At 44.9% G+C, this 16,540-nt stretch overlaps 1 long non-coding RNA gene across 1 annotated transcript in view; it reads left to right on the forward strand.

The window, feature by feature from the left end:
* Positions 1-4,002: 4,002 nt before the first annotated feature.
* Positions 4,003-16,540, forward strand: part of LOC115203551 (uncharacterized) — a 46,254-nt gene continuing 33,716 nt past the window's right edge. Inside the window, exon 1 of the long non-coding RNA XR_003880198.1 lies at positions 4,003-4,334. This is a non-coding gene — a long non-coding RNA (uncharacterized LOC115203551). The remainder of the gene's footprint in view (positions 4,335-16,540) is intronic.

A 16,540-nucleotide genomic window follows, 5' to 3' on the forward strand; every position in this document is an offset into this window, starting at 1 on the left:
CCTCCAGGAATAAAGACCTCACCTGGACATGTTCCTCCAGGAATAATGACCTCACCTGGGCATGTTCCTCCAGGAATAAAGACCTCACCTGGGCATGTTCCTCCAGGAATAAAGACCTCACCTGGACATGTTCCTCCAGGAATAAAGACCTCACCTGGGCATGTTCCTCCAGGAATAAAGACCTCACCTGGACATGTTCCTCCAGGAATAAAGACCTCACCTGGACATGTTCCTCCAGGAATAAAGACCTCACCTGGACATGTACCTCCAGGAATAAAGACCTCACCTGGACATGTTCCTCCAGGAATAAAGACCTCACCTGGGCATGTTCCTCCAGGAATAAAGACCTCACCTGGGCATGTTCCTCCAGGAATAAAGACCTCACCTGGGCATGTTCCTCCAGGAATAAAGACCTCACCTGGGCATGTTCCCCCAGGAATAAAGACCTCACCTGGACATGTTCCCCCAGGAATAAAGACCTCACCTGGGCATGTTCCCCCAGGAATAAAGACCTCACCTGGGCATGTTCCCCCAGGAATAAAGACCTCACCTGGGCATGTTCCTCCAGGAATAAAGACCTCACCTGGACATGTTCCTCCAGGAATAAAGACCTCACCTGGACATGTTCCTCCAGGAATAAAGACCTCACCTGGACATGTTCCTCCAGGAATAAAGACCTCAACTGGACATGTTCCTCCAGGAATAAAGACCTCACCTGGGCATGTTCCTCCAGGAATAAAGACCTCACCTGGGCATGTTCCTCCAGGAATAAAGACCTCACCTGGGCATGTTCCCCCAGGAATAAAGACCTCACCTGGACATGTTCCCCCAGGAATAAAGACCTCACCTGGACATGTTCCCCCAGGAATAAAGACCTCACCTGGACATGTTCCCCCAGGAATAAAGACCTCACCTGGGCATGTTCCCCCAGGAATAAAGACCTCACCTGGGCATGTTCCCCCAGGAATAAAGACCTCACCTGGGCATGTTCCTCCAGGAATAAAGACCTCACCTGGACATGTTCCCCCAGGAATAAAGACCTCACCTGGACATGTTCCCCCAGGAATAAAGACCTCACCTGGACATGTTCCCCCAGGAATAAAGATCTCACCTGGACATGTTCCTCCAGGAATAAAGATCTCACCTGGACATGTTCCTCCAGGAATAAAGACCTCACCTGGGCATGTTCCCCCAGGAATAAAGACCTCACCTGGGCATGTTCCTCCAGGAATAAAGACCTCACCTGGGCATGTTCCCCCAGGAATAAAGACCTCACCTGGGCATGTTCCTCCAGGAATAAAGACCTCACCTGGGCATGTTCCTCCAGGAATAAAGACCTCACCTGGGCATGTTCCTCCAGGAATAAAGACCTCACCTGGGCATGTTCCCCCAGGAATAAAGACCTCACCTGGACATGTTCCCCCAGGAATAAAGACCTCACCTGGGCATGTTCCCCCAGGAATAAAGACCTCACCTGGGCATGTTCCCCCAGGAATAAGACCTCACCTGGGCATGTTCCTCCAGGAATAAAGACCTCACCTGGCATGTTCCTCCAGGAATAAAGACCTCACCTGGACATGTTCCTCCAGGAATAAAGACCTCACCTGGACATGTTCCTCCAGGAATAAAGACCTCACCTGGACATGTTCCTCCAGGAATAAAGACCTCAACTGGACATGTTCCTCCAGGAATAAAGACCTCACCTGGGCATGTTCCTCCAGGAATAAAGACCTCACCTGGGCATGTTCCTCCAGGAATAAAGACCTCACCTGGGCATGTTCCCCCAGGAATAAAGACCTCACCTGGACATGTTCCCCCAGGAATAAAGACCTCACCTGGACATGTTCCCCCAGGAATAAAGACCTCACCTGGACATGTTCCCCCAGGAATAAAGACCTCACCTGGGCATGTTCCCCCAGGAATAAAGACCTCACCTGGGCATGTTCCCCCAGGAATAAAGACCTCACCTGGGCATGTTCCTCCAGGAATAAAGACCTCACCTGGACATGTTCCCCCAGGAATAAAGACCTCACCTGGACATGTTCCCCCAGGAATAAAGACCTCACCTGGACATGTTCCCCCAGGAATAAAGATCTCACCTGGACATGTTCCTCCAGGAATAAAGATCTCACCTGGACATGTTCCTCCAGGAATAAAGACCTCACCTGGGCATGTTCCCCCAGGAATAAAGACCTCACCTGGGCATGTTCCTCCAGGAATAAAGACCTCACCTGGGCATGTTCCCCCAGGAATAAAGACCTCACCTGGGCATGTTCCCCCAGGAATAAAGACCTCACCTGGACATGTTCCCCCAGGAATAAAGACCTCACCTGGGCATGTTCCCCCAGGAATAAAGACCTCACCTGGGCATGTTCCCCCAGGAATAAAGACCTCACCTGGACATGTTCCCCCAGGAATAAAGACCTCACCTGGGCATGTTCCCCCAGGAATAAAGACCTCACCTGGACATGTTCCCCCAGGAATAAAGACCTCACCTGGACATGTTCCTCCAGGAATAAAGACCTCACCTGGACATGTTCCTCCAGGAATAAAGACCTCACCTGGACATGTTCCCCCAGGAATAAAGACCTCACCTGGACATGTTCCTCCAGGAATAAAGACCTCACCTGGGCATGTTCCCCCAGGAATAAAGACCTCACCTGGACATGTTCCCCCAGGAATAAAGACCTCACCTGGACATGTTCCTCCAGGAATAAAGACCTCACCTGGACATGTTCCTCCAGGAATAAAGACCTCACCTGGGCATGTTCCCCCAGGAATAAAGACCTCACCTGGGCATGTTCCCCCAGGAATAAAGACCTCACCTGGACATGTTCCCCCAGGAATAAAGACCTCACCTGGGCATGTTCCCCCAGGAATAAAGACCTCACCTGGGCATGTTCCCCCAGGAATAAAGACCTCACCTGGACATGTTCCCCCAGGAATAAAGACCTCACCTGGACATGTTCCCCCAGGAATAAAGACCTCACCTGGGCATGTTCCCCCAGGAATAAAGACCTCACCTGGACATGTTCCTCCAGGAATAAAGACCTCACCTGGACATGTTCCTCCAGGAATAAAGACCTCACCTGGACATGTTCCCCCAGGAATAAAGACCTCACCTGGACATGTTCCCCCAGGAATAAAGACCTCACCTGGGCATGTTCCCCCAGGAATAAAGACCTCACCTGACTTAGAAGTGGAAGGAGAGGACAGTATGAACAGTAGGCTGGAGTATGTAGAGGTTGGAAGTGGATGAGTAGACTACGGCCCCTTTCTCTCTCTTCTCCTTCTCTGACACTCTTACCATCTTCATTCTCTTTCTCTCATGTCTCTGACTGTCATGTTAGTTTCCTGTCCCCATCATGGTGCACTGGGAGGAGGCAGAGCCTATCAGGAAAGGCCCTCGCGGCACCTAACACCACTGTGACACCTCTTTAAAAAGTAACAGAATATAAGATGAGTGACAACAGCCTGTCTCCGCCAGCCAGCTCCTGATAATGACAAGAGAGAGAGAGAACTATGACCATATTAGAGACACATTTCCCTCAGACTACACAGACCCACAAAGAATTAGAAAACAAACCCAATTTTGATAAACTCCCATATCTATCGGGTGAAATTCCACAGTGTGACATCACAGCAGCAAGATGTGTGACCTGTTACCACAAGAAAAGGTCAACCAGTGAAGAACAAACACCATTGTAAATACAACCCATATTTATGTTTATTTATTTTCCCATTTGTACTTTAACTATTTGCACATAGTTACAACCCTGTATATAGACATAATATGACATATGAAATGTCTTTGTTCTTTTGGAACTTCTGTGAGTGTAACGTCTAATGTTCATTTTCATGGTTTAATTCACTTTTGTATATGATCTATTTCACTTGCCTTGGCAATGTTAACATATGTTTCCCATGCCAATAAAGCCCTTAAATTGAATTGAATTGAAATTGAGAGGGAGAGATAGAGAGAAAGAGAGAGAGCGTCAAATGAGACAAACAGGGCCAGGCGTCTCTACCAGAGCTGTCACTAACAGATCACACCCCCTTCCCTCCCTCACACCCCATTGGCTGGCTGCCCTGCCACTGACAGCAAAGGTTCCGGTGTTGGGGGCGGAGCTTTGAGCCGATGTCACATCACATGGATTCTCTCATGTGGTAAGTGAGTGCAGAGACAGATCTGTGTGAAGCAGGCAGCTGCTGCTGATACCGCAAGAGACAGGAGAGAGGGAACGAGAGAGAGAGATTTGAATAGCACAACTGTGCTTCATAATTCCACAGACCCAGGACTTTAAGGATGTATTTTGTGATCTCAGCTATGAAAGGTAAACCTAAGAGCTGATTGCATGGCATGTGTGTGTTTGTTGTGGAGAAGCTTGCTGTGTAACAAGTGGTTTATAACGGGACATGTGTCTGTTTCATGTGTCTCTGTCTTTTATGTCTCAACAGTCCTTTAACAGCAGCTGGTAATAGAGGAGCAGTTTACCAACCTTGAGCTTTGGTCTCTTTTGCTTCTCAGTTGTTCTACAAGCTGCAATAGTTGGATTATTTCAGATTGTGAAGAAAGGAATTTTAGATTTCTGTCTTGTGAATGTGAGTTTTGTAGTAGTAGCAATAAGTGGTGTACTTTGGATCCATTCAGGTTTCGTTACTAGTCTGTAAAGCTGTTAAGTTTGGTATATTCCTGTTTAATCATTTCTCATGCGTGCTGATATTTAATTTCTTATTTGTTTGCTACAGTATTTTCCAAAGAAGTTAAGAAAAATGTCAAGTTGAATGTGCAAACGATATGGGTTAGAGAGAGAGAGGTAGAAAGAGACTAGAGGGGTTGTGCTCACAGACAGATAATGTCTCTCTCTGTCTCTCTCTCTCTGTCTCTGTCTCTCTCTCTGTCTCTCTCTCTCTCTCTCTCTCTCTCTCTGTCTCTCTCTGTGTCTCTCTCTCTCTTGTCTCTCTCTCTTGTCTCTCTCTGTCTCTCTCTCTCTCTCTCTCTCTGTCTCTCTCTGTGTCTCTCTCTCTCTCTCTCTCTGTCTCTCTCTGTGTCTCTCTCTCTGTCTCTCTCTCTTGTCTCTCTCTCTTGTCTCGCTCTGTCTGTCTCTCTCTCTCTGTCTCTCTCTCTCTGTCTCTCTCTCTGTCTCTCTCTCTCTTTCTCTCTCTCTACCTACCCATTCCTCTCTCTACTTAATCCTGTTGTTCACCTCCAGAGTGCTTGTCTGTTATGAGAGAGAGAGAGAGACAGAGAGAGAGACAGAGAGAGAGACAGAGAGAGAGACAGAGAGAGAGACAGAGAGAGAGACAGAGAGAGAGACAGAGAGAGAGACAGAGAGAGAGACAGAGAGAGAGACAGAGAGAGAGACAGAGAGAGAGAGACAGAGAGAGAGAGAGAGAGAGAGGTTGGTTTACCATCCTGGGTTTCTATGCCAGCCACTGAGATGGGTACATCTGATATTCTGACTTGTAGGGTTGTGTTCCTCTGGCCCACTTTTGGGGGTCTGTTCTATTCAGTGTGAGGACACAAGAATGGTACAGCGTTGTTTATCCCGCTCCAGTGATAGAAATGTAGATTATTCTCCTCCTCCCCATCCCTCTATCTTCCATCCTCCATCCCTCTATCCCTCCATCCCCCATCAATCGCCCCTAGCTAGCTGGCTACCCCCACACTACCATACTGCCACTACAATATTACAATACCCATAAGCCTTTCCTCCCTCTACTGACAGCACCCCTTCCTCCTTCTCTCTCTCTCTCTTTCTCTCTCTCCACTCTCTTTCTCGCTCTCTGTCTCTCTCTCTCTTTCTCTCTCCCCACTCTCTTTCTGTCTCTCTCTCTCTTTCTCTCCCTTATCTCTCTCTCTTTCTCTCTCTCCACTCTCTTTCTGTCTTTCTCTCTTTCTCTCCCTTATCTCTCTCTCTTGCTCTCTCTCTCTCTGTCTCTCGCTCTCTCTCTTTCTCTCCCTTATCTCTCTCTCTCCCTCCCACAGAGTAATGCTGTCAGCTGTCATTACCTATTAGCAGTGATGTGGTGGGAATAGAAGAAGCCACGCTGCATGATGCAAGATGCCTTAGCTAGCTGCTCGTGCCCCATTGCTTTAGCTTGTGCCCATTGTTTTAGCTAACATTCCATTAATTTAGCTAGGGCCCATTGCTTTAGCTAGTACCCATTGCTTTAGCTAGCACCACATTGCTTTAGCTAGTACCCATTGCTTTAGCTAGCACCACATTGCTTTAGCTAGCGCCACATTGCTTTAGCTAGGGCCCATTGCTTTAGCTAGGGCCCATTGCTTTAGCTAGGGCCCATTGCTTTAGCTGGCACCACATTGCTTTAGCTGGCATAGTAGAACATAGGAGACTAAAGCCTGCAATACAGCCATGGAATTAATGTTTGAAATTTAAATAATCTCTGAAAATAACATCAAAAATGAACTTAGAAGAATAATTTATTGTCCATTATCTTTCAGAAAATAAGAAATCTACTTAGGAGTTTCTGAAATGATGTATGGAAGTGATTAGTTATTAATTAATGCTAACACATTGCCAAAACTCAAATGCTCAGAAATACACTGATGTTGTGTATTATTATGTATATAATATATGAAATACACTGATGTTGTGTATTATTATGTATATAATAAATGAAATACACTGATGTTGTGTATTATTATGTATATAATATATGAAATACACTGATGTTGTGTATTATTATGTATATAATATATAAAATATACTGATGATGTGTATTATTATGTATATAATATATGAAATACACTGATGATGTGTATTATTATGTATATAATATATGAAATACAATGATGATGTGTATTATTATGTATATAATATATGAAATACACTGATGTTGTGTATTATTATGTATATAATATATGAAATACACTGATGTTGTGTATGATTATGTATATAAAAAATGAAATACACTGATGATGTGTATTATTATGTATATAATATATGAAATACACTGATGTTGTGTATTATTATGTATATAATATATGAAATACAATGATGATGTGTATTATTATGTATATAATATATGAAATACACTGATGATGTGTATTATTATGAATATAATATATGAAATACAATGATGATGTGTATTATGATGTATATAATATATGAAATACACTGATGTTGTGTATTATTATGTATATAATATATGAAATACAATATGAGTTGTTGTGTTTCCCTCCCTGGACATAGTTACCATGACAGGAGAGGTGAACCAGATTCATATCCATCCTGTTAACTAGTCAGGAACGCTCAACACATAGCTGACACCTACAGATATCACATTTACTCTAGAAATACACTCTCATAGTTTTATATATGATGAAATATAAAGTGAGATGAATAGAAATATTTAGGGGAAAAAGGACTATGTGTCTGTTTTTTGCCAGTTTTCTCCGTTTCTCTGTCTGTGTCGTTCTCAGTGCAGTGGAAGTGCAGCTCTCAGGAACTTGATAAATACTGCTTTATAGAAACCCCTTCTTTCATCCAAGCCTTTTTTAAAACCCTGGGCTCTCCAAGTATTGCAGTCTTGATACATCTTTGCTATTCTTACTGATGTTAAAACAAAGTTGCTCAGTTTGAGTTCAAAATGGTTGTTTATATTGTGCATCTTGAACACACCCACGGAGGGTTAACCGGGACCCCACGGAGGGTTAACCGGGACCCCACAGAGGGTTAACCGGGACCCCACGGAAGGTTAACCGGGACCCCACGGAGGGTTAACCGGGACCCCACGGAGGGTTAAACGGGACCCCACGGAGGGTTAAACGGGACCCCACGGAGGGTTAACCGGGACCCCACGGAGGGTTAACCGGGACCCCACGGAGGGTTTAACGGGACCCCACGGAGGGTTAACCGGCACCCCACGGAGGGTTAACCGGGACCCCACAGAGGGTTAACCGGGACCCCACGGAAGGTTAACCGGGACCCCACGGAGGGTTAACCGGGACCCCACGGAGGGTTAAACGGGACCCCACGGAGGGTTAACCGGGACCCCACGGAGGGTTAACCGGGACCCCACGGAGGGTTTAACGGGACCCCACGGAGGGTTAACCGGCACCCCACGGAGGGTTAAACGGGACCCCACGGAGGGTTAACCGGGACCCCACGGAGGGTTAAACGGGACCCCACGGAGGGTTAAACGGGACCCCACGGAGGGTTAACCGGGACCCCACGGAGGGTTAAACGGGACACCACGGAGGGTTAAACGGGACCCCACGGAGGGTTAAACGGGACCCCACGGAGGGTTAAACGGGACCCCACGGAGGGTTAAACAGCCGTGGTGTTGTAGATCCAGACTGTCTGTGGTAAACTTTTACAGGCAATTATCAGTCGATGTTTTGTCATGGGATTACAGCTAGCTGGATTTGGGCTGAGAGATTATTCAGCCTAACGCTCTCTACTGGGAGGGGGAGGGGGGAGTGAGGAGAGAGGGGGGAGCCAGAGAGTGAGAGGGACGGTGAGGCAGAGAGTGAGAGAGACGGGGATGCAGAGAGTGAGAGAGGGGGGAGAGAGGGGAGGTAGAGAGAGGAGGAGAGAGCAAGAGACAGACAGAGAGCGAGAGATGAGAGGCAAAGAGAGAAAGAGGCAGGCAGACAGACAAACAGACAGAGAGAAAGAGAAGCAGAGAAAGAGGCAGACAGAGACACAGTGTAAATGAGTGTAAGTTTGAGGCAACAGAGCAGATTGTTGGTATGAGGGTGGTGGAGGCCTTCTGACCTTCATAGAGGGAGGGAGACAGTGATGACCGCCCCAGGACCAAGCACCAAAAGTCGAGCCCAGAGGTCAGGAAAGCGTGGTGCTTCCGCAGCCTGCCTGGCACACGCTCTCCACCCGTCCATGGAAATACATCACACTGCAAACATCCGAGAGCATGGGGGAGGGGAGGAAAGAGAGAGTTGGAAAGAAAATGTGTAATGGAATTTTAATGAAGAGGAACGATATGAAAAACAATGAGTTAACAAATGTCAGGGGAATTAACCCCCAAGGCAGCAGTATGGTGAGAGAGAATCAGAGAGGAATAACTAGATGCATCCAAAATGGCATCCTATTTCCCCTATATAGTGATATAGTAGACTACCGTAGACAGCCACTGAGTGGTCCCACAATACGGATCAGACAGGATCCTGTAAGCCTGGCTATGCTAATACTATCTCACTAATGTCAGTACACCTTCACGGTAAGATACTTTTCAGCTGTTCTGAGAAAACTGAAGCTATCAAATCAAATCGCGAGGGCAGACATTGGTTATGAAGCTGGCAGGATGGAGCTACATCATCACGTGACCATGACTGACTCATGTCCTCCTCTGCAAAAGAGTCAGTGCAGGTAGTCCAGGTTTTCCATTTGATTAGCTGTTCTTATGGCTTGGGCGGGGGGGTAGAAGCTGTTCAAGGTCCTGTTGGTTCCCCACTTGCCAAACGGTAAAAGAGATAACAGTCTATGGGTTGGTTGGCTGGAGTCTTTGGCAATTTTTTGGGCGCCTTCCTCTGATATAGAGGGGCGGCAACGTAACCTAGTGGTTAGAGTGTTGGACTAGTAACCGAAAGGTTGCAAGTTCGAATCCCCAAGCTGACAAGGTACAAATCTGTTGTTCTTCCCCCTGAACAAGGCAGTTAACCCACTGTTCCTAGGCCGTCATTGAAAATAAGAATTTGTTCTTAACTGACTTGCCTAGTTAAATAAAGGTTAAAAATAAATAGAGGTCCTGGATGGCAGGGAGCTCCGCCCCAGTGATATACTGCCGCCGAGTAGGATTTGACCTTTGTCTTGTATTGACTCTTTGCCTGTTTGATGGCGTAGCGGAATATCTCAAAAGTGTCTGTATTACTGTCTCGCTCCTTGAAAGCTGCAGCTCTACTAGGTCAGTGCGGATGTTGCCTGTAATCCATGGCTTCTGGTTGGGATATGTACGTACGGTCACTGTGGGGATGACATTGTCGATGCGCTTATTAATGAAGCCAGTGACTGAAGTGGTAAACTCCTCAATAACATCGGATGAATCCCAGAACATATTCCAGTCTGTACTAGAGAAACAGTCCTGAAGCTTAGCATCCGCTTCATCAGACTACTTCAGCTACAGAGTTTTCAAGAACGATTGGATGTGTTTAGGAATAGTTTTTTTTTGTCCCAAATGGCACCCTTATTCCCTATGGAGTGAACTACTTTTGTATAGGGAATAGGGTGCAATTTTGGATGCATCCTAGGACTACATCGTGTTGACTGTACGAGCGTCTGTGGAGGAGTCCCTCCGTCCCCCAACAGAATGTAGTGTCACAATAGCAGTGACCTCATGCAATATTATAAGTTCTGCTTCGGAAGCGGACTTGCTTAGAACATCGGCTGAACAGTGATGCGTTCGGGTTCTCAGGGGGAAAAGGAAACAGAACCCTGTAACACTCCATCTTAACAACTCCTCCTCCACGTTTACTGGATTGGTTCAACAGTGCGGAACAAGGCAGTTAACCCGCTGTTCCCCTGAACAAGGCAGTTAACCTGCTGTTCCCCTGAACGAGGCAGTTAACCTCCTGTTCCACTGAACAAGGCAGTTAACCCACTGTTCCCCTGAACAAGGCAGTTAACCCACTGTTCCCCTGAACAAGGCAGTTAACCCACTGTTCCCCTGAACAAGGCAGTTAACCTGCTGTTCCCCTGAACAAGGCAGTTAACCTGCTGTTCCCCTGAACAAGGCAGTTCACCCACTGTTCACCAGAACTTGGCAGTTCACCCACTTTTCCCCAGGAGGCTGTCATTGTAAATAAGAATTTGTTCTTAACTGACTTGCCAACTTAAATACACTTTTCCCACATAGTCGGCTCAGGGATTCGAACCAGCTACCTTTCGGTTACTGGCCCAACGCTCTTACTCGCCAGGGCTACCTGCAGCCCCCTATCTTTCAGTGTTTAGGAAACACATTGGTAATCTTCAGACTGTTTGTGTCTCTAGTCGAGCTGTGTGGTGAGTCTGAGATAGGAACTATGTAGATGCGTAGATAAACATCCATGTGCTTATTTTTATACTCCTGCACCTCCTGCCAACGCCCAAATCTATGTTGCTATCTGCTTCAGCCTATCCTTCCTGTAGAACTGTATTATGCAGCTCTCAAAGCTGCTGTTTACAGGCATGGATAATAGGCCTCCCACGGAGGAGGGGAGGGTGGCTTGCTCTCAGTGTTACCCGACTGAGTGGCCCCGTGGTGGGCATGAAGGGCTGGAGCGACCTGGGGGGTATGGAAGAAGGGGAGGGGGGGGTTTGCTCTCAGTGTTACCCGACTGAGAGGCCCCGTGGTGGGCATGAAGGGCTGGAGCGACCTGGGGGGTATGGAAGAAGGGGAGGGGAGGGCTTACTCTCCATGTTACCTGACTGAGAGGCCCCGTTGCGGGCATGAAGGTCAACAACTGTTCTGGACGACTGTGTGATCTCGTTCTCTGTAGACAATGTGAGTAAGACCTTTAAACAGGTTAACATTGGAAACGCCGCGGGGCCAGACGGAATACCAGGCTCACAGTCATACTGCTACTCCAGTCCAGACACAGACCACAGTGGCCCCCCCCTCTGTTGAGACAATAAATGGATCCCTTTAGCATGGGTCAGAACCTTTAGTCATGGGTCAGAACCTTTAGTCATGGGTCAGCTGCTCAGAACCTTTAGTCATGGGTCAAAACCTTTAGTCATGGGTCAGCTGCTCAGAACCTTTAGTCATGGGTCAGAACCTTTAGTCATGGGTCAGTACCTTTAGTCATGGGTCAGCTAATCAGAACCTTTAGTCATGGGTCAGAACCTTTAGTCATGGGTCAGCTGCTCAGAACCTTTAGTCATGGGTCAGTACCTTTAGTCATGGGTCAGAACCTTTAGTCATGGGTCAGCTGCTCAGAACCTTTAGTCATGGGTCAGTACCTTTAGTCATGGGTCAGAACCTTTAGTCATGGGTCAGCTACTCAGAACCTTTAGTCATGGGTCAGCTACTCAGAACCTTTAGTCATTGGTCAGAACCTTTAGTCATGGGTCAGTACCTTTAGTCATGAGTCAGTACCATTTAGTAATGGGTCAGAACCTTTAGTCATGGATCAGCTACTCAGAACCTTTAGTCAAGATACAGCTACTCAGCAACATGTAGGGAGGGTTGGTTTTCTCTCTCTCCCTCTCTTTCTAAATCTCTCTCTCTCCATCCCTCTCTCTCTATTTCTATTCCTCTATCTTTCTAACTCTCTCTCTCTTCCTCTTTCTCTCTTTTTAACTCTCTCTCTTTCCCTTTTCTATTATTTCTGTTCATCGTTCTCTGTAAGAGACACCCAGCCTTGACTGAGCCAAACCAGCCTCCAATAACTACACCGTCCAACAAAAAAGGCCATGTTGCATTTCAAATGTTGTGACCCAGTGCAATATGTTAAGTTGTGGTATTGAGCAACAACAAACCGTTTGGGACCAACAAAGGTTTATATGTCCATGGATGCGTCCCAAATCGCACCCTATTCTCTATACAGTAGTGCACTACTTTTGGCCAGAGCCTTATTGGCCTGGTTAGAAGTAGTGTACTATGTAGTGAACATGGTGCCATTTGTGACTCAGCCCCCATGTTGAACCTTGACACATTTTAAAGGCTTTTGATTGGGTAAGGCCTTCCTCTTTGATGTGTGGCAGGGGGAAAATGTTGTTTCTCCACTCTAACGCTGAGGGATTTGGGTAATTTAGACGTTATGTTTATGACCATGCAATAGCATCTTAAAGTAAACACAGTTAGTTTTCTGCTGTGTCTTTTTATGACCCTTCTTTCAGCGTCATGACTCCATGAATGATGTCTATAAAGAGGTGGAGTCTATATAATGATGTCTATAAAGAGGTGGAGTCTATATAATGATGTGTATAAAGAGGTGGAGTCTATATAATGATGTCTATAAAGAGGTGGAGTCTATATAATGATGTCTATAAAGAGGTGGAGTCTATATAATGATGTCTATAAAGAAGTGGAGTCTATATAATGATGTCTATAAAGAAGTGGAGTCTATATAATGATGTCTATAAAGAGGTGGAGTCTATATAATGATGTCTATAAAGAAGTGGAGTCTATATAATGATGTCTATAAAGAAGTGGAGTCTATATAATGATGTCTATAAGGAGGTGGAGTCTATATAATGATGTCTATAAAGAGGTGGAGTCTATATAATGATGTCTATAAAGAAGTGGAGTCTATATAATGATGTCTATAAAGAGGTGGAGTCTATATAATGATGTCTATAAAGAGGTGGAGTCTATATAATGATGTCTATAAAGAGGTGGAGTCTATATAATAATGTCTATAAGGAGGTGGAGTCTATATAATGATGTCTATAAGGAGGTGGAGTCTATATAATAATGTCTATAAAGAGGTGGAGTCTATATAATGATGTCTATAAGGAGGTGGAGTCTATATAATGCATTTAACAGTCTCTCCATGGACTTGAGGAAATATGTTTTTTATTTCTTCAAATGCTATAGGATCCTGTAGAATCATGTCATATTGTAGTTATATGCAAAATTACAGAATATATTGTAGTTCTTTGTCAGTTGTTCTGTTTATAGACCAGTCCAGAAATGGACAGACTCATTAGACCAGTTTCCCTCCCCCCTTCTTCCCCAAGTATATGCTCTTAATCAGCTGGACAGAGAGTCTTAACATATTTATTTCACAACAGCAATGCTTTTAGATCATTTAGGAAGAGTGAACAGGTCAATGAGTGCATAGTGCACACGATTGGGATATGGCCTGCGTCTGGACTCCAGAGAGAGAGATGCACAAAAACAGGAAGTGTGTCTGAGAAGTCTAAAGAGGTTATCCTGGTTCATAATACCGTCTTGTTTCTCTAAAGAGGGTTTCCTGGTTCATTATACCGTCTTGTTTCTCCAAAGAGGTTATCTTGGTTGCCTTCGGAGTCTTGATTTGTGTCCGGCCAATAAAGTACAATGATCTCTATCCTCCACAGAAGGACATTAACCATTCAGACCTCGCCGTCGTAGATCAGGTCTGGGGTGGAAATGTGTTAAGAGTCCTAATGATACAGCATGTGTAAATATTTTATACCAGCCAGTCAAAGTACTTCAGATAGGAAATGGGACCCATGGTTCTCAATCCACGTTCTTCCAATAGCCGAAAGGCTCTCGATATAACCCTCAGCCTCTTACTAAGAGATAACATTAGATATAACCCTCAGCCTCTAACTAAGAGATAACATTAGATATAACCATCACCCTCTAAGAGATAACATTAGATATAACCATCACCCTCTAACTAAGAGATAACATTAGATATAACCATCACCCTCTTACTAAGAGATAACAGTGCACACTTCAAAGCAAAGCCATATTATTACACAAACAACTGGCTTAGATGGACCGAATGCAACCAACATTACAAACTAAGAAATGAAGATGGCTTATACGTCTGAATTAATAACGTCATAATTTGTTCCATTTTGAACGTATTATTTAGCCAGGCCGAACACCAGCTGAAACAGGACATTAATATGCCATCGAAGGAGTAACCGTTTTGATTCAGTCCCCTCTTCGGTAGGCCTTTGGTTCAGATTGAGACGTACATTTCATTTTCAGATATGTTTCACAAAGATGTCATTAGTCTAGTTTTCAGGCTGAACAACCAAAACAAATGGAGAACAAGATGTCTTTCTGTCTCTCTTTCGCCCGCAGTAAAATAATACTTGTCTGATACGATGGTACCTCTTTATAGAAACAAAAAACTGTGAAGAAACTGAAGCTCACAATGGGTGTGCGTCCCAAATGGCAACCCTTTTCCCTATATAGGGCCATAGGGCTCTAGTAGTGCACTATATAGGGAACAGGGGTGCCATTTGGGACTAAAACAATCACATGAAATGCTCCGTTGTCCTTAACCTCTATGGGACCGGCGGGACGAATTCGTCCCACCTACGTAACAGCCAGTTGAATCCTGTGGCGCGATTTTTAAAACGTTTGAAATACTATTACTTCAATTTCTCAAACATATGACTATTTTACAGCTATTTAAAGACAAGACTCTCGTTAATCTAACCACACTGTCCGATTTCAAAAAGGCTTTACAACGAAAGCAAAACATTAGATTATGTCAGGAGAGTGCCCAGCCAGAAATAATCAGACACCCATTTTTCAAGCTAGCATATAATGTCACAAAAACCCAAACCACAGCTAAATGTAGCACTAACCTTTTATGATCTTCATCAGATGACACACCTAGGACATTATGTTATACAATACATGCATGTCTGTTCAATCAAGTTCATATTTATATCAAAAACCAGCTTTTTACATTAGCATGTGACGTTCAGAAAAAGCATACCCCCCGCAAACTTCCGGGGAATTTACTAGCAATTTACTAAATTACTCACGATAAACGTTCACAAAAAGCATAACAATTATTTTAAGAATTATAGATACATTACTCCTCTATGCACTCGATATGTCCGATTTTAAAATAGCTTTTCGGATGAAGCACATTTTGCAATATTCTAAGTACATAGCCCAGCCATCACGGGCTAGCTATTTAGACACCCACCCAGTTTAGCCTTCACCAAAATCACATTTCCTATAAGAAAAATGGTCTTACCTTTCCTGTTCTTCATCAGAATGCACTCCCAGGACTTCTACTTCAATAACAAATGTAGGTTTGGTCCCAAATAATCCATCATTATATCCAAACAGCGGCATTTGTTCGTGCGTTCTAGACACTATCAGAATGGTAAATCACGGTCGTGCGCATGGCGCAGAACGTGACAAAAAAATTCTAAACAATAATATGCATATTCTAGCTTCTGAGTTGGTGTAGGAGGCAGTTAAAAATGGGCACATATTTTTTCCAAAATTCTCAATACTGCCCCCTAGCCCGTAGAGGTTTTAACAGGCCTATGGCAGGATATAAAAAAGACAGTGAGACAATACAATGCTTCCATATGAGAACAAATGGGATACAATGACAATCGTTAACTTAGTTAGGGTTAGCGTGATGACTTGACAAGCTTAGTTAGGGTTAGCGTGATGACTTCGCTAGCTTAGTTAGGGTTAGCGTGATGACTTGACTTGCTTAGTTAGGGTTAGCGTGATGACTTGGCTAGCTTAGTTAGGGTTAGCGTGATGACTTGGCTAGCTTAGTTAGGGTTAGCGTGATGACTTGGCTAGCTTAGTTAGGGTTAGCGTGATGACTTGACTAGCTTAGTTAGGGTTAGCTTGATGACTTGACTAGCTTAATTAGGGTTAGCGTGATGACTTGACTAGCTTAATTAGGGTTAGCGTGATGACTTGACTAGCTTAGTTAGGGTTAGCGTGATGACTTGACTAGCTTAGTTAGGGTTAGCGTGATGACTTGGCTAGTATAGTTAGGGTTAGCGTGATGACTTGACTAGCTTAGTTAGGGTTAGCTTGATGACTTGGCTAGCTTAGTTAGGGTTAGCGTGATGACTGGGCGAGCTTAGTTAGGGTTAGTGTGATGACTTGGCTAGCTTAGTTAGGGTTAGCGTGATGACTTGACTAG

This window comes from Salmo trutta, chromosome 12 (assembly GCF_901001165.1).
Source record: "Salmo trutta chromosome 12, fSalTru1.1, whole genome shotgun sequence".
NCBI lineage: Eukaryota > Metazoa > Chordata > Actinopteri > Salmoniformes > Salmonidae > Salmo > Salmo trutta.